The sequence below is a fragment of the Amblyomma mixtum genome, chromosome 10 (genome assembly GCF_055824585.1).
Source record: "Amblyomma mixtum isolate Tamu chromosome 10, ASM5582458v1, whole genome shotgun sequence".
NCBI lineage: Eukaryota > Metazoa > Arthropoda > Arachnida > Ixodida > Ixodidae > Amblyomma > Amblyomma mixtum.
In genome coordinates this window covers 64,335,841-64,360,372 of record NC_143021.1, presented here as the reverse complement: position 1 = coordinate 64,360,372, position 24,532 = coordinate 64,335,841, and the positions used below count along the sequence as shown (strand labels likewise).

Sequence of the window (24,532 nt, the reverse complement as noted above, 5' to 3'; positions counted from 1 at the left end):
TTGGACCCCTATGGAGAGCATGTGGGCAAGCCCAAATTGGGCTAGCCCCTGTTCATTCTGCATGGGTCCCACGTAGGTATTGCAGGGGCTAGCCAAGTCCACAGACCCCCATCAGGTCTGCATCGGTCCCTTGCAGGCTTCTTGAGGGCAGGTAAGAAAGCAGATGTGGGCTCCATGCTAGAAAGCCCAAGTGAGGTAGCCCGCACAAAAGCCCCGTTGGTCCCTAGCCGGCTGTGATGGGGCTGGCAAGCATGCGAGCTTGCATGCTACCCACATCGGTCCTTTGTCACGTACTTGAGGGCAGATTGAACCGAAATGTGGGCATTTTGCCGGTACTATTTGGGCAAGCCCCAATGGGGCTGCCTACCCAAAACTGCTCTTAGACCTACCTCAGCTATGCTGGCATGTAGCCCATCTTGGGCAATGTAAATGTGGGATCCATGTAGAAAATATGTTGGCAAGCCCAAATGAGGCTGCCCACACAAAGCTGCTGTTGGATCAACAAAGGGCGTAGAGGGGCTGGAAAGCTTTATGCCTGCATGCTTCCCCCATTGATCTCTAGTTGGGTGCTTGAGGGCAAAAAGCCTGCCGAGCCCAAGTGAGGCTGCCCACACAAAACTGCTGTTGTACCTACATCAGGTGTAGTGGGGCTGAAAAGCTGTATGTCTGCATTCTTCCCACGCCGGTCCCTAGTCGAGTATTTGAGGGCAGATACAAACAAAATACGGGCTCTGTTTGGGAGAATTCTTACCAAGCCCACATAGGGCTGACCAAAAAGACATTTCTTTTTACAGCGGGCATAAGGGCAAACAAGTGGGTAAGCTGTGTGTACTGTGAGTATCTTCAGTCCGCACTAAACAATAAACCACAACAAATGCAAATGGGGCTGTCTGCAAAAACTCTTACTTCTGCTGGTTTGGAGTGGCAGGAAGGTGGGATGTCTGCGTGGATAATTTTACTGCAAGCAGCAGTAACACAGAACGAACTCAATGTCACTCTTTCTTGCTATCCATGGTGTCCGTGGTTTTTAGCTGTCATTATAAAACTAAATTCAGATTACGCTTTATCATGCCTATTCTTTCTATATATATACGCATTGAGCACTCTTGATTCAAATTTTGTTATAACCAGTGCATCTTATATCTCAATCAATTAAGAGGACAAGTGGTTGGAATAAATGTGCTGAAAAATGTGAGATATATATGTAAACTATATATTTTCTAGGTGGCCCTTCAATACATACAAAAGTACAGGGCTAAGCTGGAGGTTTGGCACTGATGTTGGCATTAAATGAGGGCTAAAAGAAGCTTCCTAGAAGTGAGATCATATAAGTTTATGAAATGTATCTAGGTAAGACACAGCACATGTAAACCACATGGCAGGAAATGTGGCCGATGCGCAAGTAGTGGTAGCAGATGGGCCGTCCGTCCGTGGTGCACCATTCTGAAGGATTACAGAAGGGGCAGCGCACAGGGAAGGGCTGAACGGCAGCAGCAGCAGCAATAATTGGTATGGCGCGTGGGGAACGGGGTTGTTCAGGCCCGCGTTTGCAAACTCCTGGCGAACAACTGTTTTAATAGGGCAATAGTGGATTCAGTGGGCTCAGGAAAGAAGGAAACGGGGGTCATAGCCTCTAGTTTCCTTCGAACTATCCAGGTCACATTTGTCAGGCGCAAAGACTGGTCAGTATAGGTTTCCTTGCACAAAGATGTAGCAGCTGTGGTGGAAAGTTCGTCAAAACGAGGATCAATAGTTCGGCGGTGTTTGGTTTGTTCAATCTGTATTCGCACCTGGAGAACGGAGTCAACGGTGGTGTAGTCTTTGCAGAGCAGAAGATTAAATGCTTCTCCGCGATCCCCTTCAGTATATGGCGCACCTTGGCAGTCTCTGACATGGCACTGTCCCCGATACGTACGACTCGGTGGTTGACTGTGCTCGACCAAGAAAATCTTTTTTTTTGCACTGAGCTAGCGTACAATTGGCTTTCCAAATAAGTCTTTCAGCTTCTGCTTAAAAATATCCCAGGATGTTATGTCGTCCACATAGGGCTCGAACCAGATTTCTGCTATTTGGCCAGGTAGAAAATAATATTGGCAAGCATCATCTTTGAAATCACCTTACAACAGCCATCGTTAACCACCGTTCAAGCGCACACCTCTCATGTAATGTCCCAGCTGGGGGCCCTTGAGGTTCTAATAATAATTAAAAAAATACAGTAGCATCCCAGCAGTTGTGTTTGCTTACGCGCTAGTACGTGGAGAGCCAGTCGTCGACACCGACTTCATCGGTGCCACAAAAGGTGCCCGGTTCCTGAGGCTGCGCCATGACAACAGTTGGCGTTATTGTTACCGCTGTGGATGAGGATGTGCATGGTGGCATAGTTAGAAAAATAAACTGGCGGCCACTTCGGAGTTGTGGGCCGAGGTAGTTTTACCCCGCACACTCCACCAAACTTTTACAGGGTATTCCCGAGCGCCAAGTGCTACACTTTGCAGTCAGCAACACCTCCCAAACATGAGTGCACACCAGCTCCAATCGTCATTCTTCCACACACCATCCAAACACACTTGTCATCTTACAACATCTTGGCTACAGCTGTAACAATATTTATTAATCTTGAGTGCAATACATGCAACTTTCTCCAGGAAAACAATAATTTTCTGGGGCTCATTCATGGCAACACTTGATTGTGATTTCATGGTCGAGAATTCAAGTTGTTAGGGATGGTCACGGCTGTTAAATGTGGTTTGCATGCAGCTGGTTTAAATTGCATGGTGAAGCTAAGGACAGCAAATGACGAGACCTGCACTTTACTAGTTGCTTTAGAGGCAGCCAGTACCATCACAGCACATGAACTACCTGGACCAAAGTAGCAGTAAAATATTTTATGGTACTAGTGCGAGTGCAGTCAAATCAAACAGGTGACCGTAGAGGCAATACTAAATTTGGGACAGATGTAGTCCAGGTTAAGGTGTTTTACTATATGTGGCAGGCAAAAATGTATGCCTGTGAATTTGACGCTCGTGATGCTATAAAGCACAGCAGGCTTTGCAGTGCCATCTAATGCAAGAGCACACATGGCAGCGACTAGCAGATGTGGTTTGTGGTGCTGTTATGCCCTTTATGCTCTACAAGCAATGCAGCCTTGGATGGTAAGTAACCTTTTGTACTCAGTCCTGCAGCAAGTATCAATGTAAATTTAAATGAAGACTGGAATGACCAGCAACTTTTTTCCCAAGTGATTCACCGAGTTCTACTACCACCCAAAGAACAACACAATTACTTGCACTTGACAACGGTACGGTGCACCACTTCCTTGCTTCCCCGACTTGACAAAATATTGCTCAGAAGACTAAGTGGACAATGATGCAAACCTAGAGCAATTCGCTCACGAACACAAAGGATGAGCATTTTATGGGATCCTGCTGAATCTCATGAAGACAAAGTTGAGAAGGCTGCTTTACCACTGGCTGCCGAGTTCCAAGCATGGTTATATATGCTTGTAAAGCAGCTTGTTGACAGTTAGGGTAAGGATCACTTGGCTACATGATAAAACCTCTTTTGAAAACGAAGTTCTGTTAATGGTGGACTGCTTCTAATGAAACTTAAGAGAACTTCTTGCTGGGCTAGTTGGTGATTCATTGTAAAAGTAAAGGCGCCTCTGTCCAGTTCTCTTGTCTTATGTGTGTGTGTGGTTTTTTGGCGCCTTTTACAATTCTAATGAAACAGAGTCCACATCTGTCTGACTATTTCGCTGCGGAAAGACCACAACTAAATTAAGGTATAAAGAACATAATCCGTGGGACCATTAGGTTAGATATAACTGTGTTGGCCAAAACAAAAAGAAAGAAGCAGGCAGGACACAAAGCACACAATCCAAATGACACAAAAGATAGAAAAATATATATCTAAACAAAAATGGAAGCAACACACAGTAAATTTGTGTCACACCAAATGCAGAAACAAGCAATGCGCGCCTAAAAATTCTACACAACTCTGAAATAAACACACAAACCCTGGTGCAATCAACCCACTAAAGCACCAGTCTTATAAACATAAAAGACAAAAATGCAAAATCTTGGTCACTCCAAGGCACATATCTTGCAGGAAAGTAATTCTCTAGAGTGGTACAATAAAGCTCTTGTTGCTGGCATTGCGCAGGAAAGTAAATAAAATTAACTGCGAACGACACTGGCATTAATAGTTTATATGACAGTGCGACAAATTTGTCATGCTAGCTTCAAATGCTCTCATATGGACAGCGCTGCACATAAATATCCCATTTTCACATGCTAAGCACCAATGAGCTATGAAGCAAGCCATCAGTACATTTATATCTTTCTTTAGTAGGTTTGCTTTATGTTCTTTGCATTTTTATAAGTACGGAGTTTTACCCCGCCGTGGTAGTGCAGTGGTTATGCCGCTCGGCTACTGTGCCCGGCTGTGGCGGTTGCTTTTCGATAAACGCGAAAAGCAAGGCGCCTGTGTGCTGTGCGATGTCAGTGCACGTTAATGAACCCCAGGTGGTCGAAATTACTCCGTAGACCTCCACAACGGCATCTGTCAGCCCAAATCGCTTTGGGACATTAAACACCATAAACCAAACCAGAACCATTCTAAGAGAGTTAACTGCTAAGCTAGTCTGTGTTGCACTGAATGCCCTGCAATTATGGAAGAACCATTCCGCACGCCAATCATTATTCAATAACACTTTTTGTCTCAGTGGAAACAAATAACGTGCAAACTTAGGCACCCCTAATTTTTTAACCATGGTGAATGAGAGGAAACACTACAAAAACCTGGTTTCCATGGAAGTTTCACACATTTAGAAGAGAAAAATTCTGCAGGCCACTTCTTCAGTTCACGCGACACTCCTTCAGTACGAAAAATCTGCAGGTTTTCAGAAGATGTGGGGATCGTGTAAAAACTTTCAACCTGAATGTGTTGATGGCCAAAGATGAAATCGGGTGTTACTTCTGTCACGCTTGCAATGTGGTCGTTTTTCAGCTGACAGCATGAGTCTTTCTCAACAACAGTTTTCAGTGGGCTTGGCGGCACGGATACGATGGGCCACAGTCACCTGCGAATCTTTCCCGTCTTGTTTGTGCAGGTGAGCAATTGTCATTCCATATATGCAAAACGCTCTAGAAACGGCTTTTTATTCGTGCTTCCAAGCCCACACTGTGCATGCGATACTCTCTGTGAATGCTCTCGTGTCATATTTGACCTGCTCCTGATGGCGGGTGATATCGAGTCAAATTCTGGACCCACTGAGCCATCTACATCAGATCTGCTCAATGCCATCCAAGCCATCCAGTCCGGGCAGTTAACTGTCTTAGAAGAACTAAAACCTACCAAATCACCTCTGGCTGACCACGAAAACTCACTCAGCGAGGTTAACAACCGCCTTTCTAAAATCGAAGCGGATTGTGCGTGCTTCTCTTCCATCAAATCAGAAGTAGAAAATATCAAATCCACTACAGACGAATGCAAGGCTGAGATTGCAACATTGACTGCTCGCCTGGACGACGCTGAAAACCGAGCACGAAGAAATAACTTAGTGTTTTATGGTGTGGAAGATTCTAGTAGTGAATCATGGCAGGATAGCGAAAAAATATTCATCGAGCACTGTAGCCAGCACCTAGGTGTACCTATCGAGCCTCGTGACATCGAGCGCGCCCATCGCCTTGGGGCTTATTCTTCAAAGAAAAAACGACCTATCATAGTTAAATTGGCTCACTTCAAAGACAAATAGCATGTAATATCATTGAGCAGCAAATTTAAAAATACGGGCTACAGCGTCTCTGAAGATTATTTCCCCAACACTCGTCTTGCGCGTAAGCACCTCTATGAATATGGTAAACGTAACAAGCTGACTTTTAAAATGCGATATGACAGGCTGATATCCGGTAATAATACATATGTATTTGAGCCTACGACTAGCAACGTAATTGAGGGCAAGACCTAGCAATTACCTCGAACCAATCGCACAGTAAAGCAGTCCGATCGCTCCCAGTTATCTCACTTATTCACAAACATCCGTAGTGTAATCCCAAAACGCGACCCATTATGTAACCTGGTTGAATCATGCTCCGCTAATATAGTTTTGTTAACCGAAACTTGACTTACCTCTGCAATTAATGACACAGAGATATTGCCCTCCCTTCGCAATTTTGATATTTTTCGAACAGACCGTAGTGACCTGAGGGCTGGAGGAGTTCTTATTGCTACTGATCGCTTATTACGTTGCTCTCGTGTGGACATTCTAACCCCGTTAGAAATGATATGGCTTTGCTGTGATGCATCATATCCACGTGTTATAGTTGGTATATGTTATCGTCCTCCAAACTGCGATTCTTCATTTAATTCTTCATTTGACGACGCCTTGAGCAGCATAACAACCCTCTATTCCAGCACTCCAATTTTATTGTTTGGCGATTTCAATTTCCCATCTATCATATGGTCTGATCTTGCTTCCACACTTTCGAAATCTAACCCTGCCAGCGATTTTGTGCACACCTGTCTTACTTTCGGGCTGGATCAGTTAGTGGACCGTCCCACTCGAGTGACTGACCATTCTGCTAACATCCTGGACCTTGTGCTGACGTCGCAACCTGATAGCTTCTCACCCATCACTTATCTAGACGGTCTTACAAAATAACAAAAGGATAAAGAAAACGCTTACTCTTTACGACAAAGGTGATTACATAGGTTTCAACCGCGACCTCACTGCTTTTTCTGAAAAATTTACATCTAGTTTTTCGCTCCGCTCTCTTGAAGCTAACTGGTTACTTATCAAGTCGGAAATGCAACGCCTAATCAGCATATATATTCCCACTATCACCATAACAGAACGCCCAAATTCCCCATGGTATAACAACACACTTAAAAGACTAGGCAACAAAAAGAAGCGACTATTTCGTGCAGCTAAAGGTATAGGCACGGCCAAGGCTTGGAACAAGTATCACACTGTCGCTACTATTTATGACACCGAGGTAGCTCGAACTAAGAATATCTTCTTCTCTACCTCCTTACCTAACATGCTGCACGATAATCCCAAGCGCTTCTGGAAAACAATAAGCCCCTCTAATTCTAATGTAATTTCATTGACTGATAATTCTGGAACTTCCATTCCCGAATCAGACTTTCCAAATATCCTAAACCACACTTTTTGCTCCGTATTCACAGAGGAACCTCTTGATAACCCCCCTGAAGCCCCATACCTTCTCCATCCGCCTATCGAAAACATCATCTTCGACCCTTGCGGTATTGCTAAAATCATAGATACACTAAAGAATTCTTCATCCGCAGGTGCGGACGGCATAAACGCTAAAGTTCTCAAAAACACCAAAGACCTTTGCAGTATCATCTTATCTTTAATTTTTCAGCAGTCGCTTTCTTCGTGCACATTACCACGCGACTGGCGGATCGGGAAGGTCATTCCAGTCTTCAAGAAAGGTAAAAGATCTTCACCACTAAACTATAGGCCAATTTCATTAACCAGTGTTTGTTGTAAAATCATGGAGCACATAATATATTCGCATATTGCCCGGTTCTTATCATCGAATAACTTCTTTCACCCTAACCAACACGGCTTCCGTGAAGGCCTCTCCTGTGACACCCAATTTGTTCTCTTTCTTCATGATATACATGCATGCCTCGATCGTAACATTCCCACGGATTCTATATTCCTAGATTTTGAAAAAGCATTTGATAAAGTCCCCCATACGCGCCTAACACATAAGCTCTCACCCCTAAATCTGCATCCCTTGGTTCTGGATTGGATTCGAGCTTATTTAACTGACCGCTATCAATTCGTCCACGCTAATTCACACTCGTCATCCCTCTCTGCTGTCTTGTCTAGCGTTCCCCAGGGCACCGTATTAGGACCACTTCTATTTCTAATCTACATAACTGATTTACCGTTTAACATCAGGTCTAATGTTCGATTATTTGCTGATTATTGTGTCCTCTACCGCCCAATTATTGATCACACTGACATCACCATCCTTCAGGAAGATCTTGTTCGTATCGAGGATTGGTGCCGCACTTGGCTTATGACACTAAATAGTACTAAAACGTCCCTTCTTTCTTTCCATCGCCGTCGCAACCACGAAGATAATACTTACATTATTAACACTATTCCTATCATATCAGTTGACTCCTACAAGTACCTTTGCATACACTTAAGTAAAGATTTAACCTGGTCCCATCACATTCATCATGTTACTAATTCAGCAAACCAAGTTCTCGGGTACTTAGGGCGTAACTTATTATTAGCTCCCCGTTCCATAAAACTTCTTGCTTACTTAACTTTTATACGTCCTAAACTTGAGTTTGCATGGGCAGAGTATAATCCTTTCAATGCTAACCTTATCACTATGCTCGAATCTGTCCAGAACCGTGCTGTCAGATTTATTTGGTCTGACTACTGTAGTGCCGACGCCCACATTTCGCTGGCGGGCCTGTCTAAACCAGCTCTGCGCGCCCGCCGGCGCTCAAAGCAGGCCCAGACCTTCTCGGACAAGTCGCGACATGCAGCGTGACTCATCCCGCCGCCGCGGCGCCGACACGGACCCTTCCTCCTCTCCTCCTCTCCGTCGGTGCGAATTCCTCCGACGCTCGCCGGCTCTCGACCATTGGTCTAATTTGAACGGTGGCCAGTGATTGGAGGATTTGAACGGCTGGCTGCCGTAACCGTTACCAGCGGCTATATAAACGGAGCCGCGCTGAACCCGAGCAGCAGACGGGCAGCAGAAGAGCCATCACGCCGGAGCTACGCTCGCCGCCGGGGCCGCCCTTCTTCTTTGTGCTCGCCCGTGGTGCTCTTGACCCTTGTATCATGTAAAAGCCCTTCTACATACTGTACATAAAGTTCATTTGACTCACCGTCGCCTCGACCGTTTCCTGGCTCGGACCACCAGTCCCAACAGTGGATGGCAGCTGCGGGATCGACCGGCGTCAGCTACCTCGGCGCGGTGAGTGCCTGATGTTTTCCCCTCAATTCGCCAGACTGCTCTAGCACACGTGATTGTAGTTTAGAGTAGGGCTGTGTGTAGCACTGTAGAAAGCTTTGCTGTTTCGAGCCAAGTCGGAGCGCTTTGAAACGAAAGCTGGTGCAGAGGGAGTAAACGAGGCGTTTTGAAAAGAATTACTTGCGCGTGTCATACTAGTAGCGCTATAGTAGTGAACCGCAAGGGAATTCTTAAAGGGCAAGCTGCAAGAGACTATTGTGCGCGATGGAGAACCTTAAAGTGAAGGAACTCGTCGAAATTTGTGAAGAGCTAGGCCTTACCGTAGGCCGTGCGAAACGAAAGCAGGCGATTCTCGAGATCATGCGGAAGGAGGGCGTAACGGCTGAAGAAGCCAATGAGGCCTTGGATGAGATCAAAGAACGCCGTGAGCGCGAGGAGGCCAAAAGACGCTGTGAGCTCGAAGAGGCAGAAAAACAGAAGCAGCGTGAGCGCGAAGACGCAGAGAGAGAGAGCGACAAGAACGCCTTCAGCGGGAAGAGCGAGAGCGAGAGGAACGCCGAGAGATTAGAAGATTAAAAGAGTTGGAGCTGCGGCACAGCTCGCCGGCGCCTAGCGTAGCTTCAATGACAGTGCAGGCTAACGGCGAAAGAATCTGAGACCAACTGCCGCCGTTCGTAATCGGCGAGGACATGGCAAAGTATCTCGTGAAATTTGAGCACGTCTGTGAGAGGAATGTCATTGAGCGAGAACTGTGGGCACAGAATTTGCTAGCTCTGCTTCCCGGGGAAGCATCTGACGTGATAACGTGTTTGTAGAAGGAGGCGTTCGAGAGTTACGATGAGGTCAAAGAGGCCCTGTTGAGGAAATATAAGCTGTCACCTGAGGCATTCCGGCAAAGGTTCCGGTACGCAAAAAAAGGCAGTGAGTCGCACATCGACTTCGCGTTTAAGCTGAAAGCCGACCTAGTTGAATGGCTCAAGGGCGAGGAAGTTTATGACGATCGTGATAAGGTGGTAGAGTGCATTGCGCTAGAGCAATTCTACCGCTGCATCCAGGACGATGTAAGGCTCTGGCTGCAGGATAGGCTTACTGAGGTTAAGCTCAACAAAGCAGCAGAGCTGGCTGAGGAATACTACACTCGCCGAAACTTGCACAGCAGGGCATTGCGCATCGAAAAGGCGGAAACAAAGGATGCTTCTCTAAGGAAGCCTGATGGAAGGAAACCGTTCGCGCGTCGCGATTTTCGAAAAGATGCGTCTGCTTTAAAAGAGGCTGTGGGCGAACAAAAGGAGTTACGGAAATCTGACGATGCTCCGAAGCAGCGCGCTGATGCCGCACGTGCGTTTGAGTCACGGAGGCCTTTGACATGCTACCACTGCAAAAAGGAAGGGCATATCGCGGCAAACTGTAGACAAAAGGTTACTTTTGCAACGATTCGGGAGACAGATAAGAATATGCGGTTGTTAGAACCATATATGCAGGAGATTAGTGTGAACGGTAAGATGTGCAAAGCCCTTCGTGACTCGGCGGCAACTATAGACGTTGTCCACCCGTCCTTAGTTTCTCCGAATGATTTTACAGGAGAATGCGCGTGGATAAGGCAAGTAGCCGAGGAGCAATGTGCTTGCTTACCGATCGCTACAGTGATCATTGAGGGTCCTTTTGGTCAACTGAACACCGAGGCGGCCGTGTCTGCCGCCCTCCCTGAGCATTTTCCTTACCTCTTTTCGAACAGCTCAGAGCAGCTTCTGAGGGATAAAGGGAAATCGTTCTTTGCCGGCGTGGCATGCATGGCCCTTACGCGATCTCAAGCGCGGAAGCTTTCGCAGAAACTTGACATTGCACCGGAGAGGGAAACACCGCTTAGGGAAGCAGATGAGCATTGTAGCCTAGATACGGTGTCGGTGGAACCTCAGATCGAGGACTCTCCGGGAAGCGGAGAACTCGCTGCTAACGAAACTGAAAACAGTTTCAACGATAGTGGCAACGAGAAGGTAACGGCGACGCTACTGAGCGAGGCGAATTCCACATTGAGCCCAGTTTCCGACACTTGGCACGAGCTAACTCAGGTTGACAGAGCGACGCTCGTTCGGGAACAGCAGGAAGATAGCTCGATAATAGCTTTGCTGGATAAAACTAAAGGAGGAACAAAGAAAAAGAATGTTTCATTTCATCAGAAATCCGGCTTGTGGTACCGAAATTACGCTGACGCCCGAGGTCGCAAGTACGAACAGCTTTTGATCCCACAAAAGTATCGCCGTCAGCTATTGAACCTGGCGCACGAAAACGCGTGGGCAGGACACCTCGGCGTGAAAAAGACCAAAGCTAGGCTCGCCCAAGAGTATTACTGGCCTCATTGCTGGAAGGACATTGAAGGTTTTGTGCGCTCTTGCGACACTTGCCAGAGAGTAGGCAAGTCTACCGACAAGTGGAAGGCGCCCATGAAACTGGTGCCAATCATAACCGAACCCTTCCGCCGGTTGGTAATTGACATTGTAGGGCCACTGCCCGAGCCCAAGAACGGTTGTCGGTATATTCTGACTGCTCTGTGTGTCGCGACAAAGTTTCCTGAAGCGATACCTCTCAAGGAGCTCAATTCTCCTCAGGTCGTGGACGCCCTTCTCTCAATTTTTGCTCGTGTCGGATATCCTTCGGAAATTCAGTGTGACCATGGCAGTGTCTTTACCAGCTGCCTAACCTCTACTTTTTTCGAAAGGTGCGGTATCAAGGTCATACACAGCTCGATCCATCACCCGCTGTCGAACCCAGTAGAGCGTATGCACTCGGTGCTCAAAAGAATATTGCGAGCTCTTTGCTTTGAGCGCAAACGCGATTGGGAAGCCTGCGTGCCTGCAGCTATGTTCGCTTTACGATCCGCTCCCCTCGAGAGCAGAGGCTTCAGCCCTGCGGAGCTTGTGTACGGCCGGAGCTTAAGAACACCGCTGCAAATGCTGCGAGAGTCGTGGGAAGGCGAGGAGGAAGACCCAAACGTGGTCACGTACGTCCTTAACCTGCTTCAAAGGATCGGAAAAACGAAAGATCTTGTCGAGAGCCACATGAAGGCAGCGCAAGAATTGTCAAAAGAGTACTACGACAAGTCAGCAAAGAAGCGTACTTTCGAAGTGGGCAGCCAAGTAATGATACTGCGACCATCTAAGAAAAATAAGCGTGAGGTCCAGTGGGAGGGGCCAGCGAACGTGGTATCGAAACTTTCTGATACCAACTACGAAGTTAAACTAGGTAGAAGGCCCAACAAAATCTATCATAGTAACCTGATGAAACCGTACATTCAGCGTCACGCTGTCGTGAATATGATTTTGAATGGTTCGGACGAGGAAGGTGCAGAAATCCTGACCTCTACGGACATGAAGGAATGCGGTTCGGCTGCATTGTTAGAACAGATTAACTTAGAACCACGTCTAAGCCAAGCCCAGAAGGAACACTTGAGGATGATTGTTTCTGAGTTCGAAAAAGTGTTTTCGGATCGTCCCGGAAAGACGACGCTAATTGAGCACGATATCGAGCTAACGTGTGAAGAACCGATCCGTAGTAAGCCGTATCGGTGTTCTCCCGTGCAGAAAGAAATCATGGCAGGTGATATCAAGCGAATGTGCGACCTGGGAGTCATAGTACCGGGTGAGAGCGATTACACATCACCCTTGATACTAGTGCAAGTACCGGGAAAAGATCCCAGACCTTGTATTGATTACCGGCGACTAAACGCGATAACCCGGGATCAGACCTATCCAATACCAAACCTTGAGGAAAGGGTGGAGACAGTGTCAAGGTCGAATTACATATCCACGCTAGACCTCGTGCGAGGCTATTGGCAAGTCCCCCTTACAGAGCGCGCCAGCCGCTACGCCGCGTTCGTTTCCCCATTCGGAACGTTCCGCCCAGTCATGTTGAGTTTCGGACTCAAAAACGCGCCATATTGCTTCTCGAATCTAATGGACCACGTGCTCCATGGTCTGTCCGAGTACGCGCTCCCGTACCTGGACGATGTCGCCATCTTTTCTAACACATGGGAAGAATATGTAGATCACTTACGGGTCGTGCTGAGCAGGCTGAAGGATGCCGGCCTCACAGTCAAACCTGCTAAATGCCAGCTAGGTTGCACCCGAAGTGACTTACCTAGGGCATGTGGTGGGGCACGGCCGGCGTAGACCGTCAGAAATCAAAGTAGCCGCTGTCGTAAACTACCCCCGGCCAACCACTAAGACCGAGATAAGGGCCTTTTTAGGCTTAGCTGGATATTACCAGCATTATGTAAAAGACTACTCGACGCTTGCCAGTCCTCTCACAGACGCGCTTCGAAAGTCGGAACCCGTGAAGGTGACATGGGACCAAAAAAAAGAGAACGCGTTTCAAATGCTGAAACAAGCCTTGAGCGAGGAGCCAGTTCTAATGGCGCCTGATTTTTCAAAAGGCTTCATAATTCAATGTGATGCCAGTGATCGGGGCATGGGAGCTGTGCTATGCCAAGAGGATGATGAGGGCAATGAAAGGCCAGTTTTGTACCTAAGCCGTAAGTTGACTTGCCGTGAAGAGGCGTACAGCACTTCTGAAAAAGAATGCGCCTGTCTGGTGTGGGCAGTTCAGAAGCTCGCCTGCTACGTCGCCGGTTCCAAGTTCGTAGTAGAAACCGACCACTGCCCACTAACTTGGTTAAATAATATGTCATCTAAGAGCGGCCGGTTGCTGAGGTGGAGTATGATACTCCAGCAGCACAATCTTGTAGTTCGTTATAAGAAAGGCAAGTTAAACGCGAACGCAGACGCACTAAGCCGTGCGCTCTGACCAAGGCTACCTTCGAACGCCTCGCTATTTACATTTTGTCACTTCGCGAACGCTTGTTAAGTTCGCTCGTAAATTGGGGCAAAATATATGTCCTCATTCGCGGCCTCAGCCGATTGTTTTCCTGCCCAAATGATCTCGAGGGACCCAATTTACAATCAATTCATTCCTTGTGTTGTTTGCGTTTGACACTTTGTTTGAGTTTATTATTTTAAGAGTTCTGGTATCCCACATGTGTCTCTTGTTGAAGAGGGAGCGAAAAGGGGACAGAACTATTGCTAGCGGAGTTTTGTGACCTTTAAGTCTGGTGTATTGACGGGTGACAGAGGGCACTTGCTCGTGTTGGGTGTTGCCTGTTGTTGGTCGGTTCTTCGCAACATGCAGAACGATCAACGACCGATGCTGAGAAGCAAGCTCTTCCGACGGACCGAGCGAAGCTGATCCAGTCACCTGGGCGACTAAGCTGCGGAGCAGTGATCCTGTCCTGACGAGCGGGACCCGTTCTCGGAAAGGAGCCTGGAGCTACCTGCGGCTGAACACCGGACGAGAACTTGGAGGAGCCTGGCGTACGAGCGCGCCCCGCATCCGAGCCACGCGGAAGTAGCTCGTCTTCGTGGCGCATTGTCTGGCGGCGGTGGTGCTGTAGTGCCGACGCCCACATTTCGCTGGCGGGCCTGTCTAAACCAGCGCTGCGCGCCCGCCGGCGCTCAAAGCAGGCCCAGACCTTCTCGGACAAGTCGCGACATGCAGCGTGACTCATCCCGTCGCCGCGGCGCCGACACGGACCCTTCCTCCTCTCCTCCTCTCCGTCGGTGCGAATTCCTCCGACGCTCGCCGGCTCTCGACCATTGGTCTAATTTGAACGGTGGCCAGTGATTGGAGGATTTGAACGGCTGGCTGCCGTAACCGTTACCAGCGGCTATAAAAACGGAGCCGCGCTGAACCCGAGCAGCAGACGGGCAGCAGAAGAGCCATCACGCCGGAGCTACGCTCGCCGCCGGGGCCGCCCTTCTTTGTGCTCGCCCGTGGTGCTCTTGACCCTTGTATCATGTAAAAGCCCTTGTACATACTGTACATAAAGTTCATTTGACTCACCGTCGCCTCGACCGTTTCCTGGCTCGGACCACCAGTCCCAACACTACTCTTATCACACTAGCGTTTCTGCATTAAAATCTGTTTTACCATGTCAATGCGGAGTTCAATAAGTGGACTCACTCTATGGTGGTGGCCAGGGTCTGTCATAGCTCGAAATGAATCATCCCTTCTGTGCTGAAAGGCAGCGCATATCGGAAACGTCTGCCGACGGTCAATTCGTTCACCTTTTTGACTGCAGTGATCGCAACCGTAAAATCCCATGTGCCCTTTTATGCATTTGTCATATGACCTAGCTGGGGCATCGCATATTATGGCAGTTACCGAGATGCTATAATGTGTTCCATGAACATCTATCCCTGACACCTCTAGGTCCTTCACTTCATCAATAAAGGGCCTCAGAAAGTCATCAATGTTAGTTGTTTTTCTTTTGTCACAGTGAACAGCAACCGCAAATGGTCTGTTCTGTGCACAGTTTGATACACGACAAAGCACAACCCAAAAGCTGACAGAAGAACTTTTGAAGATAGGAAGGTCATCTATATTTACATGAAGTTCCATGCTGGGGCTCTGTTGAGAGCGGAGGCCTAATCTCACGCGATTTTAAATTTGTGGTTTCAAGTCAAAATATACGACATTTGTTCGCACATTTGATTTTCTCTGTTTCCAGCAGAGTCCTTGCGTCACTTGGCATTGGATGACCAAGCCTCCGGAAAAGCAAGCACAGATCATTGATGGGCGAGTGCGTCAACGAGTGTTTGAGAGCAATTTCCCTCAGTTCATCACGAACGTTAACACATGAACCACTTGCTTCTGGGCCAGAAGCGTCAGTGACAACATCCGAATCACTGAGCTCTTCAGCGACCAAGACACGTTCTTCGTCAGAGTCTTCGGAGAAATTCCCAGAGGTGCTTACTGAGCCAAAACTTTCACAGGTATATTCCTGAGCAGACTGCTCTGCCAGATATCGACTTCTCTGGAAGTCTACGCGTGCGCCTGAACGGTCAGCCGGTTCAATGTCACGCCCGGTAGCCTCGCGCATAGTGGATGTTTCTGATCCATTTTCGTCATGTGAAATGTCACGAAAAAGTCATTGACCTCTCGCTGCAATCGCCGGTATTTTTCCCACTTACTCATGATTTCCGCATGCTCTGCAGCCGCAAAGGATTAAACCAGCTTGTGAACTCCGGCCCCCAACATAACCACCCGTCTGCGATGTCAGTCACGGCGCTCTGCAGTGCACTCAGTACACACACTAAACACTCACTAAAATACTGTACAAAACAGGGCAATGCACTATACCGCGCACTGAAAACACTTTATCACACACTAGAGATGAGGCACCATGCAAAAGACAAAACAGATAAACAAGCGAAGAACAAATACAACAGCAACACAATGAAAACTACGGTTGGGGATTGGATTGAATTGGATTGGATTGAAGACCTCATACTCAAAAGTATGAGGCCTTCATATCTCTAAAAGCTACTTTAAATAGAAATTACGAAAAAAAATGCTGATATCGAAAAGCGGGTGTTAAAGAGGCTATCAGCACTGACAGCTTTCGCTCTATCATTATATGATCAAGTCATATGCTCAAACCCGCACAATTTTTGTGCACTTTCACACAATGATAACCCTTTGGCGTGTTACGGAAATAAACGCACGCCGTAGAATGCTTCTCCCAGCTAAACGGGCGTATTGTTCGATCTCAGATTTGGCACAGAAATGGCATTTTGTCGGCAGAATTGTTTTGTCGGCAGAAATGCTACATCTGTTTGAGTTACTTGCCTGAATCAATCAAAAAAGACGTATATTCGCATCGTCTGCGGCGACGGCGAAGAAACTGCAGCGATCGCATCGGTGGCGCCATCTCGTTTGTTAGCCGTGAAGATTCAGCAAAGGAAGGGACTTCGGGAGGTTTTAAGACGCTCTTTCAAGTGTTTTTAAGGCGGAAGCCTTTAATGTTTCATCGTTGTAAGCAGCAGTTGTCGACAGAAAATGTCACGCTTTTCAATTGGTGGAAACGGTCGTGACGTCACAGTGCGCGAATTTCAAACGGGGCCAATTGCACTTTGGCTAGTAACCATACAACCAATTGAAGGGATCGTATGGTGATGCTCCAAGTAAGTGGGACTGAGCTTAGTTAATTGCTTAATTACCCAATTAGCCTAATTAGCTTTACTAGTCAGGCCATATAAATAAATAAAAGCGATTAAGAAATTGGTCGAGCTAAGGAATCGAACCCCGGTCTTCGGCGTGAGAGACGAGCACGCTATCCACTCCGCCATGCCAGCTCGATGGTTTGGAATGAACAAAGGCGCGTCTAGAGAATACGGTGTCTTCACTGACTCTCATCCTCCTCCATTCCCTTCCGGCGAGGTTTAGGTGTCCACCGATAAATGAGAGACAGATACATTTCCTTTCCTCAAAAACCAATTTACCGACGAGCGAGGCGTAGAACCGAATGGGCGATAGCGTTCTATGGACCCCTTGGCAGCGTCGCAAGACGCTGTCGCGTTCCACTCTTAGGGGCGAAGCTTAACATCTTAACCACACATCAGTGACCACACTTTAGGTCAAAAAAGTGCCCCCTGAATTTTGACGGGTGTCCACCGAGATATGTGAGACAGTTATTGCGTAATCTCCTTTCCTCAAATACAATTTTCATTTTCTTCATTACGGCTCCTCTTCATCTATCTTCTTTCACTCCCACCTCCCTTCCTCTACGGTGCGGTTCAGGTGTCCACCGTGATGACAATTACTGCGCCATTTCCTTTCCTCAAAAAGCGTTGCGTTCAAAGGGCAAAGCATCGCGCCGAACGGGTGGTGGCGTTCCGTGGACTCCCTGGCAGCGCTACAACGCGCTGTCGCGTTCCACTCCTAAAGGCGAAGCTTAAGCGTCATTAATTAGCAGTTAATTAGTATTCAGGCATTAATCAGAAATTAACAATTAATTAGGGATTTGCCAACACTTAGTAATTAGTACTCAAATATATGTGACGCCACCAGTGCCTCAGAAAGAGCGAAGGTGGTGCGGAAAACGCTTCCGCCTCTACCCACTTTAGACAGTCAAAGTGCCCCCTGAATTTTTTTTAATGGTCACAGAAATCTTACTTTGGCCAAACTAAGTTTTCAGCAAACTTAGTTCTCAGCAAACTTAGTTTTCTGTGACAATCAAAAAACCAGTTGAAAGAGCGTCTTCAAACCTTCCGAAGCCCCTTCCTTTGCTGAATCCTCACGGCTAAAAAACGAGATGGCGCCACCGATGCGATCGCTGCCAGAACAGCTTGATTTCCTTTGCCGTCGCCTCAAACGATGCGAATATACAACTTTTTTTGATCGATTCAGGCAAGTAACCCAAACAGATGTAGCATGAACCAATTCTGCCGAACAAATGTCATTTCCGTGCGAAATCGGAGCTCGAAGAATGCGCCCGTTTAGCTGGAAGAAGCATTCTACGGCGTGCGTTAATTAGGCCGAGCACACGCCGAGTTCGCACACATCGAGGAGCACGGATCGGCAAGCTGCGGGATCATGAACTCTTCCAGTCAGATAGAGCGGGAAATCCACTTATGTGAAATGCATGCAAACGTTGACAACTTTCATTTTGTGCGACGCAGTTAAAAACAGGGTGTGTTATATTAAAATTTGATTGTGTTTAATGACAAAGTATAACACCAGGCGTGGTGCTTCACTTATTTGAAATAAGAATCACCGTTCAAACAGTCAGACGCGCAAAAATCGAGGCCTCCTAGAAAAGTATTGCCTCGGTCGATCATGAGCCTTGGGAAATTGCTCAACTCAGTGAGTGAGTGCAATTAAATCAATCGAGTCGAAATGAATCAGTGAGTCAAGGTGAGTCGTGATTCGAGATGAGTGAGTGAGCTCAACTGAGTCGTGATTCTACTGTGAGTGCGTTCGCACCGTCAATCAGAAAGATTGACGGTGCGAACGCGATTGTCGTATCTGATAGAAGTGAGCTTGCGAAGCTTACCTGAGCCATTCTTTCTCGCTCTTTTCATTTGACACTTTAGCGAACAATGCATTCCGTCTCGGATAGATATACCAAGTGACTTCGCGAATCATCTTGGCCCAGCCTTTCTAAAGTCCTTCAAATGCCTCCATCTAAATGGCCAATCAATTAGACACAAAGTACCTCGTTTAACTGTCCTGCTACAACAATTAGATGTTACATTCAATGTTATTATGATAACAGAAACCTGGTGTACAGATGATTCAGAAGTACCTCGGTTTCCCAACTATCAAACATTCTTCTTAAACCGTGATGTAGGCCGTGGTTGTGGCGTTTGTTTGTTAATTAAAAGTGAACATGAACCTGAGCTTTTACCGCAGTTTACTCGGACCACAGCAGATTATGAAGTTGTATCAGTGCTTGCAGAAAATTCTCTTTTCGTTGTTTGTTACCGGCCACCCCAGGGTTGCATTCCTGTTTTCCTTGGTTTCCTTGAGTCGTTGTTTTCCTTTGTCATCGACAAGAGACTTACGTTCGTTTGTGGTGGAGACATGAACATAAACATGTGCTCTAATGACAGTTGTAAGAAAAGTTTTGACCTATTACTAAAAGTGAGCGGGCTTTCTAATGTGATTCAGCTACCAACGCGCATAACAACTAGATCATCGTCACTTATAGATCTGTTTGTAACAAACGCTATCAATAAGTCAACTAAATGCGGAGTAATTGTTTCAGACATTAGCGATCATCTGCCGATATTCTTGTGTTTGAAGGGAAAACTAAAAAATAAGACTAAACAATCATTCTCTTATCAAGCGATCACGGAAGAAAGCCTTCTCGGTTTTAGACAACGTGCATCTGAAGCTGATTGGGAAGCTATTCTCTCTAAACGTGACGCGAACGAGGTTTATGAATACATCCTCGCTATATTGAAACCAATGTACACTGCCTGTTTCCCAACAAAGACTTTTAAGCGGACTAAAAAAACCCGCAAACCATGGCTCACACCTGATCTCCTGCTTAAGATAAAAAAGAAGAATGGACTCTACCATAAATTTATCAGGACAAAAGAGATGGATGATTTGTCTATTTTCAAAGCATATCGTAACCGCCTAAGCAAGGAACTTGGGAAAGCTAGGAATGAATATTTCGAAAATGATTTCGAATCAACTAAAGGGCGTAGAGACCTTGTTTGGAAAAAACTTAACAACCTTATAGCTAATGATACTGCTGCCATAGGAATTTCTTCAGTGAAATTAAATGGGGTACAGGTGTCTGACCACGGTTTAGCGAACGAGTTTAATAAGTACTTTGTTGGTCTTTGCCGCGACACGGACGTAGATAATGACTTGAATTGTGTCCCACTACTAGACGAAACGATATATCTTAATCCTGTTAATGAAGCCGAAATAATGACTATTTTCACAGAGCTTAAAAATAGTACTTCATGCGATATTGATGGACTACAGATACTGCCCATAAGATCGATTCTCGACATTATTTTGCCCTACATAACCCATATAATTAATCTATGTATTGCAAATGCTGTTTTTCCTCACGAAATGGAAGTTGCCCGCTGTTCTGTCTGTACTTTTTAAGAAGGGTGATAGGAACCAGCTAAGCAATTACCACCCGATATCAATTCTTCCAATATTTTCAAAGGTACTTGAAAAAGCGCTTCATAAACGCTTTGCGGCATTTGAATCCAGACACCACATACTTACCAAATCACAATATGGATTTAGAAAGCACCTTTCTACAGAATTTGCACTGTTAGATCAGAAGGGATATATACTAAAACAATTTCAACAGGATAGGATAGTTTTAGGAATATTCATTGATTTCACAAAGGCCTTTGACCTTATAAATCATCAATTACTTCTCCAGAAGCTTGAACGCTACGGCTTCCGCGGGCACGCAGCATCGATAGTTCAGTCATAATTTCAATATCGGCCGCCGCGGTGGCTCAGTGGCTATGGTGCTCGGCTGCTGACCCAAAAGACGCGGGTTCGATCCCGGCCGCGGCGGCTGGAATTTCTTTGGAGGAGAAATTCTAGAGGCCCGTGTACTGTGCGATGTCAGTGCACGTTAAAGAACCCCAGGTGGTCGAAATTTCCGGAGCCCTCCACTACGGCGTCTCTCATAGCCTTAGCCGCTTTGGGACGTTAAACCCCACAAACCAAACGAAACCAATTTCAATATCGCCGGCAGGCTGTTAGTGTAAATGGCTTCATGTCTGAAACTCTCCCTGTTCGCTGCGGTGTACCTCAAGGGAGTATACTCGGTCCTTTTCTTTTCAATCTTTATATTAATGACATCGTCAATGTATTTCCCTTCACAAAATTTATTATATACGCAGACGATACCAGCATGTTCTTGGCTGGTGAAAATGCTAATGAGTTAATAGATACAGCAAACTGCCTGCTCGAACATCTAGACCAGTGGACACAAAAGAATGCATTACAAATTAATGTAAACAAAACAAAAGCAGTTATCTTCCGCGCAAAGAATAAACAAGTTCACCCGACAAAGTAATTATGTTTGCGATCTTGTCCACTGGAAATACTGGCACATTTCTAAACCCTGGGGGTTGTGTTTAATCAGCAAATGTCCTGGGACGATCACATAGCCCACATAACTTCTAAGTTGTCGCAAATAATTGGTATACTCTATCGCAACCGTGAAATCTTGCCGTCTTGTGTTATGATGTTAGTTTATCACTCTTTATTCCATTCTCTGTTTAACTACTGTAGCCTTATCTGGGGTACTACAACACAGGAAAATATGAGCAAATTACTCGTACTGCAAAAAAAAAAACAATACGACCGTTGTCTTCCCAGTACGCGTCTGCACATTAAAAAAATACTAGTAATGAATGTTTCGGTCGCAAGAGGACGCTTTCAACTGTTTGGCTTCAACGTCTGCTGTTTTGTGGTGAAGGTGTAGGTTGCGCAACCAAGGGACGAACCACGAAGAAAGACACGGAGACACACACAAGCGTTTTATTGAAGTCTGCTGTTTTGTTTGTGTTGATTGATGTCAGAGGAGGCGCTGCGCTGGGTTACCCATCGACCATCGAAAACCTAGCCCTTTTCCGAGAAGCTTACAAGCAGCAAAAGTGAGCCAAAATCGAATCGCCAGCAGCGGCTGCGGCCGATGGATTACGCTCTTAAAACGGGTGGGCAGCACCGACACATACCGACACCCGATACAAAGGGAATCATCATCACCTCACAACTGTACCCTCGCAGCACCTCCTCATCCCCTCCCTCATCTTACCAAAGCCAAAGCCATCGCGGCATTCCCGCATATTTTTGCCGTCGAGAGTCAACGTGCGCTGCGTTGTAGACAGTCGTGCGCTGCATTACGCGTTCCCGCGTTTGCCGTCGACAGCCAACGTGCGCTGGATTATGGATCGCCGTTTGAACGACCGGTAAGTACTCTTCTTGTCCTACTAAAATCTAACTTGTTCGAGCTTCTCTGCAGTTCAAGTCGATGGCACCCGTTCCACGTGTTGAAATGAAAGGCTGTTACTGCTGCCCGCGAATGCTTTTGTTTGCGCAGCTACAGTTGGCGCAGCTACGTACAGGTTCGAGCAGAATAAAATGGTGCATTGTATTGGCTGCAAACATTTTTTGCGCTTTCCCCAGCTGAAATTGCCATGTATTTGGAATGCGCCTGCAGTTAGTGGATGCTTGCCAATCGGGCAAGCACACACGACTAGCACCACTTCGCGCGCTGCCTCGACGTCGGCAGAATGCAACTGCTGGGCTTGTGCGTTGATGTTTTATCCGGGTGGATTTTGGCAGCTTCGCCGAATTTCAGCTCGAGCTCGGATTTTTTGTAAGAATGAGCAGGAGTACGAGCGGTGCTGTGAGTGATTCGGCTGGTATGACCAGACATGGATGCTACTTTAAGCTTACAAATAGGGCTGCTAATTGAATTGAATCAAACCTTCGACTGTCTTTATGTCGGGTGCGTTTTAGACATGTGGACGCGCTGTTTAATATTACTTGGCGCCTGTGCTGAAATCCGAACCTAGCGAAAACAAACCAATTCGTGCGCATAGGTGCCGCGCCTCTTCGATCGGTAGTCAAATTGGTCAAATCCCCTTGACTTGCGCGGGCTGACGCGTTTTTGACGGTCTTATAGGCCACATCTTTCAAATGTACACGCCTTCGCCCCCACTGAGGGTGGCAGAAGAAAGCGCAAGAATTCACAAACAAAACAAGACCAAGATGGCGGCGCTCAGTTTGGCGGGAGAGGAATGGCGCGCGCGCGAAGTTTGGGAATATTCGGCGCTTGCTCGCTGCTCCGCGGCCGCCGCCGCTTGTTATATAATTAATTTCGAGTATTTCTACGCCGAGTTGGGCATTGATAATTATAGAAAGGGTAGTTTATAAGATATACTACCGGAATATATAATCTTCCAAAATACGGCTTTTTCACGATTTTTTTTATTTTCAAAGGTCGCGTCCCCCTTAAACATATGGTTAAAGGAATGTCAGCATGGTACTGGCTACCACTTCGTTTTTCTTTTTTAATCACTGTGATCCATGCCGTAATGAACCCAAGCTGCTTTGAATGTAGAAATGTGCTTTGCCGGCCACTAAACTTTCAGCTCCCATAAGCGTATCTGTGGTGTCTTGAGATGCAGCAGATGTGGTGTAATGGGTCTTTGGGTTCAAGTCAGAAGTCAGAACTTTCCTCTGCTCATTCATGCAATGGCACAAATTAAGCAGAAGTCTGGCTTAAATTGTCTGCATATCTATATTATAGCTGGTCTAAGTTAAGGATGGGCATATCACATTCAAGATACAATGATGTGCATGCAAAATTTTATGCCTTTCAGCAGAGTAGTAATTTGGGCCTGTTGGTAGTTCATGATGGGGAAGTTAGAGCGCAAAAAAAAAACACAAAGACAAAGTGGAGACGTGGATAGGACAAGCGCTAACTTTCAACAACTGCTTTATTGAAGTGCGGGAAGGGAACCTAGCGGGGCCGCCGCGCATGCGCTGAACCTCTTGTCTCCCAAACTTGCTGTTGTTAAACCCTGAGGCGAGTGTGCAGAAGGTGGTGAAGGCATACATGGTTCAAAATAGTAATGATTATACACATTATGATAACAAAAATCGATGTTCTTTTGGAGTCATGTGCACTGAGGGCGTGCTGATGCATAGATCGTTGTGAGCGTTCTTAGCGGCTTCAAACAGCTCACGTTCGAGCCTACCTTGATGCCTTCCGATTACCGAGGTGCTTTTCAGCAGCGGTAGACATTTTCAGTCTTTACAATGGGGTGGGAGGTTCGAGCCGTAGCCTTTATCTAGTGAATTGGCGTGCTCCCTCAATCTGTCGTTTAGACAGCGACCTGTCTGACCGATATAGACTTGACCACAGCTCAGAGGGATATGATGAATAACACCTTCTTTACAGGGAACTAATCTTTCTTCGTGCTTCTTATTACACCCAGGTTTCTTTTGACGCTCACCAGTCACCATGGGACATAACTTGGATAGCTTGCATGGCGCCTTGAAGCTTTTGCTCACTTGTTCCCTCGTGCGTCTTTTTTGCTCATTTGTTCCTTCGTAGTTCTGGCTACCCCGCCGAAATGATCGTAGCTGTGGCGGAAACGCTGATACAGAAGATGAAAACACCCTTGCAAAGGCGCACGAAGGAACAAATCAGCAAAAGC

The 24,532-nt window shown here is 46.6% G+C and overlaps 1 pseudogene; it reads left to right on the top strand.

Annotated features, from left to right (window-relative positions):
* The first annotated feature begins 8,550 nt into the window (after window positions 1-8,550).
* On the top strand, window positions 8,551-15,666 carry LOC149325959 (uncharacterized; annotated as a pseudogene).
* Window positions 15,667-24,532: the final 8,866 nt, after the last annotated feature.